Genomic DNA, 15,087 nt, shown 5'->3' on the forward strand with positions numbered 1-15,087 from the left:
TTTAAAATGTATTTTGTTTGGTTCTCCTTCATTTATTCTGACTTATCAAAGCCACTAATTTGCGGAAGGCTGCAACGAAGAGGAAACACTGGCAAAACCTTCACCTAGTCCTGAAACAATGAAACCTCTGCACATGACCACTGTGCAGGAGGGGATAACTGGGCCAGGTGGAAAAATATTTTCTTTTTACCCCTATTGGGTGGTTTGTTTAGGAAACACCATCTCAGTACTGGATGGCCGTTGGCTCTCTTCCGGAGCTCATCCACCCTTTGTCAGGTGGAGGACTTTGACTCTTCCTCACTCTCCTTGCACTGCCCTCTCCCCACCCCACCCCCAGGAGTACCTCTGGCTGCGGCTTCCTCTCCGCTCCCACTTTTTGTTCATATGTGTTCTGTACCGTCCTCCAAACAGTGACGCCTCCATTTACATCTCCCTGTCTGACAACATGGACCAACTTCTATCCACTTATCCCAACTCTCTCTTCCTCATATGTGGTGACTTCAACTGTCGTCATGCCAGCTGGCTGGGTGTGGGTGCCTCTCTCACCAGCCATGGCACCTCAGCAAAGGACTTCTGTGACTCATTGGGACTGACACAATCTGTCAATTTCCTGACCCGGATCTCAGTCAATGGAGGATCTTCTCTTCTAGACTTGGTTATGACTAACTTCCCTGCAAATGTCCGCTGCTCTTCTTCTGCTTCAATCGGTTCTTCTGATCATTTCTTTGTTGAAGTGGACATCTCTCTGGCCATTCTCAGAGAGCCTCCTCAGCACCGACGAGTCTGGCATTTCACTCAGGCTGACTGGCACGGTCTTCAAGCAGCCATCAATCATCTGGACTGGTCTCCCATCTCCACTGCTTCTGACATCAACTCTTCCTCGGAATTCTTCCAAAGTAAACTGCTCTCTCTCTCTCTCTCTCTCATGCACAGATTTATTAACTCAACTGGACTATGTCCAGCTGAGTTTTTGTGGACACCCAGTGTCCGTCGTCCGTCATCCGTCATCCGTCTGTCGTCTGTCAACAATTCGACGTCTTCGCTCTAAAAGTCACAAATATTGAAAAACTTTGATGAAACTTGTTATGCAGCATCTTTAAGACATAAACTAGTTTGGTATTGCATTTGGGCGTTGCACGCCCAAAAATGGGCGCAGCAGGGTGGCCATATTGAAAAATCAATTTTTGTCAATCTGGTACTTCCTAATGTAGCTAGAAGGCTGAAACTTGGTGTGTAGACAGTATGTAACAAACCTCAACACATATATTACGGGTTTTGACGATGTCCAAAAAATGACCTTGTCGTGACCTATGACATGACTTGACCCATAAACATCAGTTTGGACGACGTCCAAGCTCTAAAAATCACAAATACTGATCAAATTGGATGAAACTTGTGCCTTTTTGCCACTCAAAGATATTTGAAAATTTTCATTTTTCTGGTTTCCATGGAAACAAGTTGGACATAGTGCATATTGTTATACATTTCGTTTCCGGAGTAGAACTCAATAACCGTTCAATATATCTTCACCTGTTTAAACATGAGATACCTTCAACGTTACTGTACCTCTTTAGCACATATAAACGACATAGTTTGTGGTTCTATTATATATATATTCTAACCATATTGATATAGACCAGTTGAGTTCAGGTTCCCTGGAACCTCTAGTTCCATCTTGTCTTCAGTTGTCGTACCCTTCCTCCCGTCGATGGTTCACTGAAGCTTGTGGTGAGGCAGTTGCCATGAAGCAACTTGCCTTCACCTCATGGAAGGCTAATCCAACTGAAGGTAAGGCCAAAAAATATATATTGCTGGTCTCTGGTCAGACCAAAGTTCCAGAATTGATGCGGCGATGTGGTTTTTTTTTCTTTTTTTTTTTTGAAAGCATGGATTGCACATATAGAGGTTTTTTTTTGTGTCCTCATGCCTTGCGGTGGTCCTCATCTGCCGTGGCGCCGTCCAGAGAGAAATTAAAGACAGCCAATGGGACTTGTAGGCCCTTTTTTTGTAAATAATGAACACGAGCTTGTCATTTTAAAATGTATTTATTCTGAAAATCATGAAGTTCTTCAACCATATTATAGACTGCCATTTCGTTCTCGAGATCGCCTCGCCGTACCGTTAAACATTCCAATGCGTCGATCGCGTCAACACTGCGCACGCGCAAGTGGTCTAACAGGCTGATGGTCTCCCACAATCTCTTCTCCCAGTCCACCAGATTATCACAGACACTTACAACTTCATGACAAACGAGATAGGATCCAGGCCTAACTAGCGAGACCACCCGCAGCTCTCTATGCCTTCTGGTTGCTTCACATGAACCTGACAAAGAACGTCTTCGTTTCAATAAATGACAATATCCAGCTAATAGAGGCCTTGCATCGCATGAGCGTCGTCCATGGCAACCGGTTCCAGCCGCCATATTGGGTGGCATACACAACATGGCGGGAAAGCTGTCGTTTGATCAAACGGACCTGTCGGTTTACGCCCGTAGCTTGCCCGTTGAGGTGTTTTCGCGGTATTGCGAGAAACTGAGGCTGTGTCATCTGCCTGTGGACCCGTGTGGACCCACAGGTACGCCACACACACACTCCACAGTCCACACACACTCCACACGTACGCCACACACACACTCCACAGTCCACACACACTCCACACGTACGCCACAAGTACGCCACACACACTCCACAAGTACGCCACACGTACACCACAAGTACGCCACACGTACGCAACACACACTCCACACGTACGCAACACACACTCCACACGTACGCCACACGTACGCCACACGTACGCCACACGTACGCCACACGCACGCCACACGCACGCCACACGCACTCCACATGTACGTAACCAAATTATGCCTAATCCTGCTTTTCGCTTCGCGAGCGTAGGTAACAACCTCATGAGCCATATTCTCACCTGAGAGCTGCAGTCAAGGCAGCTATGAATCGGTTTTAGCGTTGTGTCGTCCGGAAAACGGTAGAATGACAAGCCTGATCCCTTATGAAATCGGGCTGTACATCCGACAGCGCAACAACTCTTTACCATCGTGTAGGGGGCAATTTATATGTGAGACGAGTTTCAAATTGCCGCCATTACGTATGGTGGCAGAAGCAATGGTTTGCTACCCAAGCGGTCAGGTGACTAAGATGATGACGTCACATGCAACTTCCCTATTGGATTCATGACGTCACGGCACACAAAACTACTCATATCTTTGGAACGGCTGGTTGGATTTGGACAAACGAAACGCAGTTTTGTAGGGGAGAACCGTGCGCGAACGTAGATACCAAATTTGAAAAAAATACATTGTTGACGCGCAGGGTCAAAATCGATGCGCGCGCTGACCAGAACCCGGAAATATATTTTTCTCGGCCTAATCTCGGCTCCTTTCACAAAGCTCGGAACAAGTGTGTCTACCCTCAGGAGAGCCAGGAAACAATATCTCTCTACTCTCAAGACTGAACTCTCAAACCTGTCTCCATCTGCCAAATCCTGGTGGCGTCTGGTCAAATCTGTTTCTGGTGTTTGTCCCCCTTCCAATCCCCTCCCTTACCTCAAACCGTGACCGAGCTGACACCGCACGTGAAAAAAACCTGAATGCCTCAACTCTGTGTTTGCTTCAAAATCTTGTGTCCCAAACCCGTCCCTCTCTGAACCCACCATACCCAGTTGAACCCAACTGCTCTTAGACTCTGTGTCCTTCTCTCCTGACAAGGTGGAGAAGTTTTTGTCAAACCTCGACTCTGATTCTGCAACTGGACCAGATGGCATCAGCCCACGGGTCCTAAAATCAATCATCTCACCCTCTCTCTGTTTTCTTCACCCTCTCTTTTGCTCAAGGTCATTGGCCATCTGCTTGGAAATCAGCCAACATAACTGCTTTACACAAAAAATGTGCAAAAACAGATCCTTGCAACTACAGACCAATCGGCCTGCTCCCAATAATCAACAAGGTCATGGAATCAATCATTGCTTCTGACATCATATCCTTCCTCTTCTCCAATGGCTTGATCTCGGATCATCAATTTGGATTCAGACCAGGTCATTCTACTCTGGACATGCTGCTTCTGCTGTCTCAACAATGGATGGAGGTCCTTGATGCCAAACAGGAAATCGGAGCTGTCTCCCTCGACATGATTGATTCCGTTGGATTTAACGTGTGCTGTCGTGTTGTGTTTTGTGTGAATGACTGTGATGGATCCCTGTTTCGTTTCCTGGCTTCTGGTGGCGTGTCTGCCCGTGAGATTTGCAGTACTTTGGATTTTACTCGCCACCAAGTTGACAATTTCTAACTGTGAGTACCCACCATGTTTTTTTCGCTGCGCCTCACGCAGCCCCGGTGTGCGCCTCTCAACAAGACAGTTCGTTTCCCCTTCTCGCCCCACCGCTCGCCACACCGCTGCACGCACCGCTGCATGTACCGAGTTCGACCATCCGCTCAAACTCCTCTGTCCTGAGGCCTATTCGCTACACTCGGCAAGAACTTTTGTCTTTGAACAACACCACTCCATTGACTCCTGGACTCGTCTCCGGCCTTAGAGAACTTGAAATCGGCGTTGGTCTCTCGAGAAAACGCACAAAGCGAGGCAGGAGGAGAAAGCAGAGAAAAATACCGATTGTGATTTCTCTTCGCGACCAGTGACGGCCCGGCCCACATTTTAATAATTCTTGCGAAAAATTGTCCCCTGTCAACTTCAATAACCTCATCTATCCCTGTAGAACATACACAGCACCAAAACAACACCGTTCTGACCTGTCTCTCGCCTTAATCAACGCTCAGTCTAAGTAGTCCTGAAAAGCGAACCGAAGTTACCTCTTTTATTCAAGATAACGATATCGACGTGCTTTTTCTGACCGAAACTTGGCTTCGACCCAGTGGCGACGAAGCGAGATGTGCTGATCTCACCCCACTTGGATACACCCTGCAGTCATTTCCTCACTCCTCTCGGGGTGGGGGCGTGGCTGTTATTTACAGAGACGACTTCTCCGTTTGTCTCCTTCAGCACGAATTTTTCGTTTGACCATTCATCCCACGAGCTAACCCACGTCACTTTCACTCTGTCAGAAAACACTTCATTTCTTCTGCCTCGACCGACCTCCACCTAACTGGAAAAACAAGCTTACTGACTCTATATTCGTGACCCAGCTTCCTAATCTGCTTGACCACTGCAATACTCTTCCTGGTTTCGTCCTGATTCTTGGAGATTTCAACGTCTACTACGACCAACCACAACATCCTCTCACTTCAAAGATCATTGACCTCCTTTCTACTTTTAGTCTGTCTCAGTCTGTCTCCCCCCTGCGTGTCGTAAGAGACGACTAAGAGTTGGCGTCAGGAAGGGCATCCGGCCATAAAAACATTGCCTCAAAAAGAGAACCATGACAATTACAACTACATATGGGCAGGGTACAGCCCGAAGTGGAGATCGGTTTCTGAGGTTTGGGACATGGAATGTAGGGACAATGACAGGGAGATCAGGAGAAGTGGTGGAAGTATTGGTCAGAAGAAGAGTGGACATATGTTGTGTGCAAGAGACGAGATGGAAGGGAAGTGGTGTGAGAATGGTGAAGGGTAGGCAGGGACAGAAATACAAGTTTGTGTGGCAAGGGTGCCTGGAGGGCATGAATGGTGTTGGTGTCCTGTTTTCTGAGGAGTTTGTAGACAGTGTGGTGAGTGTGACTGGAGTGAGTGATAGGTTGATGATGGTGAAAATGATGATTGGAAAGCTCTTGGTGAACGTCATCTCGGGATATGCTCCACAGGTTGGTCGGAGCGATGAAGAGAAGGACAAGTTCTGGTGTGCGATAGAGAAGCTGATGGAAAACGTGAAAGATGAGGGAGTTGTTGTGGTAGGAGGAGACCTAAATGGACATGTGGGAAGGAGTATGGATGGTTTTGAGGGAGTTCATGGGGGTTACGGATATGGTGTGAGAAATGGAGAAGAGGTGAAAGGATTTTGAAGTTTGCTGATGGAGCTGATTTGTTGATTTGTAACACTCAGTTCCAGAAAGAGGATAATAAGCTTGTTACATACACGTCAGGTGGGTCGACGACAACCGTTGACTACCTGATGGTGCGTAGGCGAGATAGGGGGCAACTCCGGGACACAAAGGTGATTCCGGGGGAGGAGGCTGTTTCACAGCACCACTTGGTTGTCTGCGACATAAGGGTGAAAGGTGCGTGGAGAGCTCGGCGGGTGAAGTACCAACCGAGAATGAAGGTGTGGAGGTTGAAAGAGGTGACAGGAAGGGAGGTATTAAAAGAGAGGCTGAGTAGGGTTGAGGATGATGTGGTTGAGCTTGAAAGTGGTTGGATGTCAATGAAAGCTAGTCTGTTGGGAGCCGTTGGTGAGGTATGTGGATGGACAAAAGGACCATCGAGGCACTCGGAAACATGGTGGTGGGATGATGAAGTTGGAAAGAGGATTGACGAGAAGAGGAAGAAGTTCAATCAGTGGCAGAAGGCGAAGGGTACGGGAGCAGAAACAGCAGAGCATGAAAGTTATAAGGCAGCCAAGAAGGCTGCAAAGAAAGAGGTAGCAAAGGCGCAGGAGGCATGTTGGAAAATGTTCGGAGAATGTTTGGATTCGGAAGAGGGTCAGAGAGCAGTATTCAGGATTGCAAAGCAGATAGCGAAAGAGGTGTGATTTGAAGGGGGTGAGTTGCTTGAAGGATGAAGTGGGACAAATCGTTGTCGACCCAGATGGAATTAAAGGAAGATAGAAAAGATGTATGGAAATGCTGTTGAATACAGAGTGTTGTAAAATCAGAGATACAACATTGTCCGAAGAGTAGGTTTAATCGTAATCTTTCTCAACAGCATCTAGAGAGAAAACCAATATTCATTGTATTAATATTACTTCAGGTGAATACATGTGCATACAGGTGGTATCTCGTTAAGCGAGCAGATAGTGTACATTGCAGAATCGTTACCATTCTACGGAAGCCCAGAGGTGCTATAGAGTTGCATTGCGATTATGGATGAAGAACTCCTTTCTGCGCTGAAAGGCAGTCTCTTTTATAGGAGCTGCGGAGGTGTCGCGTAGCGGCAATGAGGAGAATAATATCAGTGTCGTAACTTGGATGACAATTTCATCACATTCTCCCCATGTTTAAAACTTGACTGGCCGGCAATGAACAGTAGACATATATTGATAAACAGCAGAGGGATACGTAGGAATGCAAAGAATCAAAATACATCGGAAAGGATGTTACTGCCAGTCTAAACACCCAGGGCGTCATCAATCCCGATTACAGGGTTACTGCAATTCAACCGCGCACTCATAGTCTGGTTAACAATCATTTTCCAGATATATATTATATATGTATCGAGAAAGGAAATCCCAAACAAGAAGATATCGAACAAAGCAAGCAGTGTACAAGAATATATCGAACAAAGCAAGCAGTGTACATGCCGTGGGTCCCAGGGAGAAGACGAAGAGCCTGTGAGTCCCAGTAGTCTTACAGTGGGGTAGTCGGCACAGTAGCTAGGTTGGATAATTTGTACCTTGTCGAAGAGCGAATCGTCATTTGTCGCACGGCGCATTTACAGTAAGCCTCCGCGTCGGCCCTTACCTGTACTAAGCCACCAAGGGTTCATGTTAGATCCATGTTGGGTCCATGTTGTCATGGAATAATTGCGAGGACAAGAGTACACATCGAGGGAGAGAGATAATCGATGAGCCATTCGGAACCATTAGCTAATGCCTCCCGAGCCTCCCCGTCTGTCTGTCGCGAACTAAAGTCGAAGTATTTATGTTTGCAGCCCCTCACGACCAGGCCTCACTTGGCACAGACGACGTACGTCCCCACGCACGTTAAAGTCAATCATCAAAGAAATCTTACTTGCTCTCCGCGATTCATACTCCTCCGAGGCCTCCGTTCATCTCGAAAACGCAGACGGGCATGTCACATCCCGCCCAGCAGCACAGCGCTCTGTGGATCGGTAATTACCTCGGATGGACACGCATGGCATGCGATGTCACGTGTAACCTAACCTAAATTGTCCTTCCGGTACCTTAATTAGAGTTAAGGCTCGGCGGAACGAAGGAGATCGGCTATACCGAGGAATGGCTCAGATCTAGCTGGATCACTCCACGCACTGACGCCATGGAGTTCTGCAATGTCCTGGATGGATTTGCCATCCATCCATTCAATGCCGGGCATTGAATGGCTCAGATCTAGCTGGACCGCTCCACGCACTGACGCCATGGAGTTCCGCAATGTCCTGGATGGATTTGCCATCCATCCATTCAATGCTACGCAGTTTTTTTTTTTTTTGTTTGTTTTTTTTTTTTGTATACAAGATCGAGGCTCGTGAAAGAGCGAACATTAATCACACAAAGACAAACGGACACATAAAACAAATAACATCGGGAGCGGTAGACAAGATGGGGAGAGAGGGGGAAGGACACAAACACAACATTTGAGAGCAGGGACCGAGAGACATGGAGACATGGAGACATGGAGACATGGAGACATGGAGACATGGAGACATGGAGAGAGAGGGCTTTTGGGGGGAGGCATGTGAAGGGGGGGGGGGGGGGTGTGAGAGGTATAAACATATGGACACTGCCAGGACTTCCAGGAAAGAAGTTGGAATTTCAAACAAGGTGGATCTGGGGTGAATTAGTGGGGGTAGAAAAGATCAAGGTTTTGGATGGGGGAAGATAAGAGATGGTGGTGAACAGCTGTTTTAAAGACCTGGAGGGAGGAGTGGGATTGAAGGGAGTGTGGGAGTTTGTTCCAGAGGCGGGAGAAAAGAGGAATGAAAGAGTGAAGGTGAGCAGAGAGCCGAGATTTCGGCAGTTTAACCATCAGAGGGTTGCTGGCAGATCTTGTGCGACCTGTAGGAATATTTGGGGGACAGAGCACAGAGAGAGCTGGGGGAGCAAGGCCGGAGAGGAGTCGGTAGAAGACAGAAAGACCACCTACCTGCCTGCGGTGAGTGAGTGAAAGGCCCTCAGAGATAGCTTCATCGCGGGAGATTCCAATGATTTTGAAAGCTTTGGATTCAACAGCGTGAAGCCGAGCCAGGTGTGAGGCAGGAGCACCAGCCCATAGGGGAGAACAGTATTCCATTGAGCTGCGGATGAAAGCTTTGTATGTGGTGAGGAGCTCAGGTGTGCCGAGGAAGGACTTCGCACGACGGAGGATGCCCAGTCGGCGACTGGCTTTGGAGGCCAGCTTGGAAATGTGGTTTTCCCAAGAAAGATCATGGCAGATAGTGAGACCCAAAAGCTTGAGCGACAGAACTTCTTGGAGAGGATTGTTGAGAAAGTAGATGGGAGGGTTGTCCAGTCGATCTTTTCGGAGAGACATAGTAAGAGAGTGAGATTTGTCAGGATTGAAAGACATGTTCCACTTGTTTGACCAGTCTGATTTTGTCCAGGTCTTCAGAGAGTGAGGAGGCTGCAGACTGCCGATCTGAGGGAAGAGGAATGGAGCAGCAGAGAGTGGAGTCATCAGCAAAGAGATAGATAGAGAGGATTTTCCAGAGAGTCGGAGAGATCATTGATAAAGACCAGAAAAAGCACAGGGCCCAGCACACACTGCCTTGGGGAACTCCAGCCTGAACAGGAAGGGGAGATGAGAGAAATCCATTCAGGGCCACACGTTGACTACGACCAGAGAGGAAGTCCGCAAGCCATGAATGGAGATTTCCATGGATACCATAGGAGGAGAGTTTGGTGAGCAGAGCTGGGTGCCAGACCGTATCGAAGGCACGTGATATGTCAAGGGAGACAGCTCTGATTTCCTGTTTGGCATTGAGGACCTCCATCCATTTGTTGAGACAGCAGAAGCAGCATGTCCAGAGTAGAGTGACCTGGTCTGAAACCAAATTGATGATCAGAGATCAAGCCATTGGAGAAGAGGAAAGATTTCATATCCGAAGCAATGATGGATTCCATGACTTTGCTGATAATTGGGAGCAGGCTGATTGGTCTGTAGTTGCAAGGATCTGTTTTTGCACCTTTTTTGTGTAAAGCAGTAATGTTAGCTGATTTCCAGGATGCTGGCAGATGACCTTGAGCAAAAGATAGGGTGAAAAGAACAGAGAGAGGGTGAGATAGAGCGGCAGAGCAGGATTTTAGGACCCGTGGGCTGATGCCGTCTGGTCCAGTTGCAGAATCAGAGTCGAGGTTTGACAAAAACTCCTCCACCTTGTCAGGAGAGAAGGACACAGAGTTCAGGAGCAGTTGGGTTCGACTGGGAAAGGTGGGAACAGAGAGAGATGGGTTTGGGACTAAGGATTTTGAGGCAAACACAGAGTTGAGGCATTCGGCTTTGTCACGTGCGATGTCAGCTGTGTGGCCATTTGAGGTAAGGGAGGGGATGGAGGGGGAACAAACACCAGAAACGGATTTGACCAGACGCCACCAGGATTTGGAGGAAGGAGACAGGCTTGAGAGTTCATTCTTGAGTGAGGAGAGATAGTGCTTCCTGGCACTCCTGAGGGTAGACACACACTTGTTCCGAGCTTGGTGGAAGGAACTGAGATTGCCTTCAGTTGGATAAGCCTTACAAGAGGCAAAGGCAAGTTGTTTCAGGGCAACTGCCTCACCACAAGATTCAGTGTACCATGGACGGGAGGAAGGGTAAGACAACTGAAGGCGAGATGGGATAAATCTGTGCATGAGAGAGATCAGTTTGCTTTGGAAGAATTCCCAGGAAGAATTGATGTCAGAGGCAGTGGAGATGGGAGACCAATCCAGACGATTGATGGCTGCTTGAAGACCGTCCCAGTCGGCCTGAGTGAAATGCCAGACTCGTCGACGCTGAGGAGGCTCTCTGAGAATGGCCAGAGAGATGTCCACTTTGACAAGCACATGATCAGAAGAACCGATTGGAGCAGAAGAAGAGCATCAAACATTAGCAGGGAAGTTTGTCATAACCAAGTCTAGAAGAGAAGATACTCCATTGACTGAGATCCGGGTCGGGAAATTGACAGATTGTGTCAATCCCAGTGAGTCACAGAAGTCCTTTGGTGAGGTGCCATGACTGGTGAGAGAGGAACCCACACCCAACCAGGTGGCATGATGACAGTTGAAGTCACCACATATGAGGAAGAGAGAGTTGGGATGAGTGGATAGAAGTTGGTCCATGTTGTCAGACAGTGAAATGTAGATGGAGTCATCACTGTTTGGGGGACGGTACAGAACACATATGAACAAAAGGTGGGAGCGGAGAGGAAGCCGTAGCCAGAGGTACTCCTGGGGGTGAGGAGGAAAGAGGGCAGTGCAAGGAGAGTGAGGAAGAGAGTTTTTGATAAAGATAGCCACCCCACCACCAGGCCGAGGCTCAGGTCTATCATACCGGAGGAGGGAGTAACCAGGAAGAGATATTAAGGAATCAGAGACATCTTGAGGGAAGAAAGTCTCTGTTAAGCAGATCAAGTCTGGATTGTCAGAAGCAACCTGTATGGAGAGATCAGTCAGGTTTGAGCGAAGGCCCCAGATGTTTGAGGTCCATACCGTTAATGAAGAGAGAGGGGGAGCATCAGGTACAGGACAGGGGAGGGGAGGAGTAGGGTAAGATGAAGGATGAGAGGGGGAGGTAGGGAGAGCAGTTGATAGTGTGTCAGATATTGCAGAAGAGTTCCAAGAAAGGGAAGGATGAGGAGGATGAAAGGTTTGATGGTGAAGGGATGAGGCACAGTGAGGGGTTGTTTGAGGGGGGGCAGAGGAAAGTAGAAGGTTTGGGGGGGTGGAGGTATGAGATAGAAGGGAGACGAAGTGGGGAGGAGGCAGCTTGGAGGAGGAGGGGGGAGGAGGGAGAATTGGAGAGGAATGGTATGGGGGAGAATTGAATGGGAGGGGTTGGGGGGGGAGTTTTGAAGGGGAGGAGTGAGGGGGGAGTTTAGGAGTGGAGGGGCAAGGGGGGGGGATTTGGAGGGGAGGGGCAAGGGGGGAGTTTAGGAGGGGAAGGGCAAGGAGGGAGTTCAGGAGTGGATGGGCAAGGGGGGGGATTTGGATGGGAGGGGCAAGAGGGGAGTTTAGAAAGTGGATGATTAATGAAAGACGAACATTGATAACAAATTGGGTTTGTTGTGATTTTCAAGTTAGCAATCCGATTCAGAACGATGGAGGAGGGATGGAATGAATGTGAATTTAGACCATGTAGTGAGGGAGACGTATAAGATATTGAATTTCTTTTTTTTGAAGTGGAATGAGTTGGAGAGGAAAATGAGAAAAGCCTTTTAAATAGGAAGAAAAACAGCGTGTTGTAATATACCACTGAATAAAACACAGAAGGGGAAAGGTTAAACATATTTAAATAATATTTAAACAGAACTGTGAACAATCTTCTATGCACAAAATACCAACGGGGGGAGAGCCGAGAGGGACCACCACGAGTCACATGAACAGGGCAAACGGTGGATGGCAAGGAGATAATGGAGGCGGGGCGAACAGCACACATGGACAGAAAATACAGGATGAGACAACAGTGCACGTGGAGAAAGGAAAATAAATGTTTTTGGTTTTTTTTTTTTTTTTTTTTTTTTTTTTTTTTGGGGGGGGGGGGGGGGGGGGGTGGGGATTTAGAACGTTAGACAGAGTATTATGTTCGGGGTAGAAGGGAAAAAACTAAGAGCCAAGCAAAACACGCTTAAGTTAACAAAACACCGACGGGGGTACAACTACAAGGCCACACACGAGGAGCAGAACACGATTAATTAATTACGAGTTACAGGAAATTCAAACCAAAACTAACTATAATCAAACAATATCGCATGGACGATAAAATAACGAGTTGAAATTTGACAATCTATCTGGGGAAATGGGGGAGAAACACGTCGAAGAACGAACGAACGAATAAGAATGAATAAACGAATGAGCACATGAAGGTAGTCTTTTTTTTTTTTTTTTTTTTTTTTTTTTTTTTTTTTTGAGTTGAGATTTACATAAGGAAGTAGGCTATGGGGTGAAAAGACTGGGAAACCAGAGAACGAAAGTTATTGGATCACAAACGACGGACCGCTGAGAGAAAAACAAAGCCTCAAGGTTGTACAGTGTACACTGTACAAGGCCTCAAGACACGACACGAATTAACACGATTTTCAATACAGGTATGAAAGATTTGCACCGAAAATCTTCGTCGGGACAATATATGTACATACACCATAAAATAAATACAGTTATAACGAAAATACAAATGGGAACAATTACTTAACTTCGATTTCGATGGAGAGCGTGTAGAGCTGCGAATAAACGAACCCTCGCCAGCATTGAATGGCTCAGATCTAGCTGGATCGCTCCACGCACTGACGCCATGGAGTTCCGCAATGTCCTGGATGGATTTGCCATCCATGGTATTTGCCCTATCGACAAAACCGAGAGAATGTTCTCATCCACCTCCTCATTCTCATCCACCCCCTCATCCATCCCCTCCTCCGAGATTGCAGCTGCGCGCTGTGTACCGAAGTCGAGCGACCTTCACAGTCTGGGTCAGAGGGAAAGGGAAACGGGCAACAGCTGGGCGAGGCGTCTCGCAGTCTCGATCCCGGCGTGGAAACGAGCCAAGAGCTCTGTCCTGGAAACAAGCCAAGAGTCAAGGGCGAACAGGCGGGATGGCGCCACCGTCTAGCTCAGGAGACAAGGGAGTCGGGCGCCACGCTCAATGTTCTCATGGGTCACCGTGTACCCCAAATGCCCCATGGTTCTAGCGAATAACGGCATGAGTCCTCGTTGAGTGCTAGACGCCCCGAAGGCACTATGGTCCTAGCGAATAACGGCATTTGAGTCCTCGTTGTTGGCTAGACGCCCCGAAGGCACTATGGTCCTAGCGAATAACGGCATGAGTCCTCGTTGAGGGCTAGGCGCGGGCGCGCGACCTCTAGGAAGCGCCGCAGATAACTTTATGACACGCATGTATGTGCTGGGGCGGTCAGGTTGAGTATTTCCGCGAACCGTGGAGTTACCAAGGTACATGGAAACTCGGGTAAACGAACCCCGATGACGAGAGCGCTTGAAGCACGCAATCACGTGAAAGACGCCTTAGGGCAAACGCGTGATTGGACGATTACGTCATCGGTCGCACTCGAGAAGCACGCAATTACGGTAATGACGCCTTAGGGCAAACGCGTGATTTGTTGGTGACGTCATCAATTGGTTCGGGCACGTGCGGGCGGGTTTGACGGCGAATTGCCCATCCTCGGGTTCCCCGAGCTGAGTTCCAGCTGAGCGGTATCCCCGCACGGAGCAAAGTGGCGCACCGAAACTATAGACTCGCGTCCATTTGGCACCAGCACTCGAGCAGGCTCGAGATTGGGGTACCGAATACGAACCTGGTCGATGAGTGGATTGTATTTACTCGGGCGCACTGCATGTTCGAGGGAAAACGGAAAGTCGAACTTGGCCTGTCGAACCAGCGCGGCACGCCGAGTCGAGTGGGCGAGCACGCTGGGCAGCGATAATTTGCACATCCTGAAGTAGCGTCTCGTTCGATAGCTATCGGGCCGTGTTTGTCAGGAGTTAGATGCGGAGAATAGCATCAACAGTGCGGTAGCCATTCCCGCTATCACCCGAGCAAAGAGGATGGTGGGCAAGACCGTTAGGCGGTCATCCGAATACATCGTGCTATGGTGTATCATCATCTAGCTTGATACGACATTCCCCTGTAGTGCCCGAGTGCCATGTAAGTCTATGAAGATCCCACTCGATGTCCTCAGAAACCACCATCAGGCGAGGCTCGCTGCCTGTCCGTCAATCGGGACAGAGATGATGGCGCCGACAAGCTGGGCATCCGTGCAGTGGCGAGTCATCGAGTGGTGCCAGACGAGCCTCAAGCGTTGAGGCGATTCCGGACAGCGGAGTTCGCCGGCCTCGCTGAGTAGACACGCGTAGGCGGGATTCCGACAAGCAGCAATCGGGGTCGCCGGCCTCGCAGAGTAGGGCCCGCGATGGGAAACATGCGCGATTCGCGTGTAGTAGGGGTTCCATCCAGCGATGCGTGCAGCACGCACGATTCGCGCGTAGAAGGGGTTCCATCCAGCGATGGGTGCAGCGCGTGCGATTCGTGCGTAGAAGGGGTTCCATCCAGCGATGGGTGCAGTGCGTGTGATTCGCGCTTAGAAGGGGC

The 15,087-nt window shown here is 48.7% G+C and overlaps 1 protein-coding gene across 4 annotated transcripts in view; it reads left to right on the forward strand.

Moving 5' to 3' along the window:
• The window catches only part of LOC137429836 (WD repeat-containing protein 76), a 216,844-nt gene that overhangs the window by 68,165 nt on the left and 133,592 nt on the right, over positions 1 to 15,087 (forward strand). The window lies entirely within an intron of this gene.

This window comes from Myxine glutinosa, chromosome 6 (assembly GCF_964187855.1).
Source record: "Myxine glutinosa chromosome 6, kmMyxGlut1.1, whole genome shotgun sequence".
Classification (NCBI taxonomy): domain Eukaryota; kingdom Metazoa; phylum Chordata; class Myxini; order Myxiniformes; family Myxinidae; genus Myxine; species Myxine glutinosa.